Source organism: Arachis ipaensis, chromosome B05 (genome assembly GCF_000816755.2).
Source record: "Arachis ipaensis cultivar K30076 chromosome B05, Araip1.1, whole genome shotgun sequence".
Taxonomy (NCBI): domain Eukaryota; kingdom Viridiplantae; phylum Streptophyta; class Magnoliopsida; order Fabales; family Fabaceae; genus Arachis; species Arachis ipaensis.
Window position 1 is genome coordinate 12,370,027 of NC_029789.2, and position 1,905 is coordinate 12,371,931.

General features: G+C 31.1%; 1 protein-coding gene across 1 annotated transcript in view; it reads left to right on the plus strand.

The window, feature by feature from the left end:
- Nucleotides 857–1,905, plus strand: part of LOC107642942 (NAC domain-containing protein 37) — a 3,612-nt gene continuing 2,563 nt past the window's right edge. Inside the window, exon 1 of the mRNA XM_016346454.2 lies at nucleotides 857–982. The gene's annotated coding sequence lies outside the window, so the exon portion shown is untranslated. The remainder of the gene's footprint in view (nucleotides 983–1,905) is intronic.

Below are 1,905 nucleotides of genomic sequence, written 5' to 3' on the forward strand. Positions count from 1 at the left end.
GACTAACATTAATAAAAAGTATTAAATTTTTAATATCTTTCTTATAAATTAACAATAAGTACAAAATATTGTGATTGTTTTCGTCTAACAAATGCACCATTTTTAATAAATGGTATAAATAATTTGTGCAGCAAATTTAATTATTGTAGAAAATATTTAAATAATAAGTAATGCTATATATTTAAGTCATTTTATAAATTAAGCTTAATTAAATTAAATAATAAAATTTAGAATAATAATGTTAGTTACAATTGATTTTTATTATATTAGATCAATTTGATTGAATTTAATTAACAAAAATATTTGAATAATGTGTAGTATTATTACTTAAAAAATATATGTAAAAAACTAGATATAAAATTTGATTGATAGAAAATTATTTTTTCATTTTGTAACTTTTAGTCATCATTCACGTAAAGTGAAAGTAACGGAAAAAATTAATTTAACATAAAATTACTAAATTCAAAAATAAAAAAGTCTCATTCTTCAAAACATCTCGTAAAACAAAATTGTACCCAAATCTGATTATTTCTAACCTTTTTTTTTTAAATACATCTTTAGATATTTGGTATACTTTATGAAGAAAAAATAATCTTTCACAAAATTCATGAAAAATGGGATTTATTTTATGAAAGATTGATTGTTGTGGGAGGATAAAAGACACAAGGTTAGGAAATAGAGAAAGGAGAGAGGGAAAAGGTAGAAAGAAGGGAAGAAAAAGGGAGGGAGAAAAGAAACAAAAAGAAAAGAAAAAGGAATGTTAAGTGGGTGGTATAGGCAATGACGTCACCTACTGGGGGGACAACCATCAACCCATGCGCATTTCAGCGGTCCTTCTTTCTTCTTTCTTTTATTTATATTCTCCATTCTCTCACTCCTAACTGAATCTCTTCCTTCAACTTTCTCTCTCTTCCTCTTCCAATTCCATCTCCTTCTTCGTTCTTCAACCCTACTCTTAATTACTCTTGTCACATACATTCAGGTGAGCTTATATTCTTACTATTATTCTTCTATCTGCATCTATCTCTAATTAAGTATTCATATGGCGGGATCTTATCTTAGCTTCCATGCATAGATACATGTTCCCACGCAACACCATGAATGTAGTATATATCATTCGTCATATATCAAGACATAAAACAATTGCAGCTCCAAAACTACCACTAGTACGTAGTTTTCATCGTACGATCATGAATGTATCCGATTATCTTTCTTTCCAGAAACTTCCTTCTTCGCTCCTTCGTGAATATTGAAAATCCAATTTCACCAAATAACTAATGACGAGGGGGCCGGGTCGGGGGCTGGGTTTTGTAATAGAAATAGAAATAAAAGTCATGAACTACTGGTGGAAATTAGAAACTAGTAGAAAGAAGCTGCAAAACATATAGGGCACAGGCACATACATACATTCCCCTTAAAGTTGTGTATTTTTAGGGTGAGCACCACACCACATTCTCAAAGTCAGATATGTGCCATGAAAATTCTCGACAAGCAGACAATAAAGTCAGAGTCCCCAGTTTCCCCATTCAGAAGACTCACACTCACACTACATACATACACTCTCTACTCTTCATTCTTTAATTTCTCTCCTTCAAACGTCTTTTTCTTCTTTATATTATCTCCTCCTACAAACTACGGCAGGCAGGCCTTGATCCAATACAACGGTACCTCCCTTTCCACAAACGCCCGCGCGTGCCCCCATTCCTCATAACGTCACTCATATACTATATTCTTTTCTTTAATTTAACTATACCTACCTACTATATACTAATCACTAGTAATCAGATGCCTCTACACCTCTATTACTATTTGTTTTTCCCTTGCTTAAGCTTCAAATTAGAACTCTTATAAATAAATATTATTATATTGTTTCCTAAAAAAGTTGGTTTTGTTTGGTTATGGTTT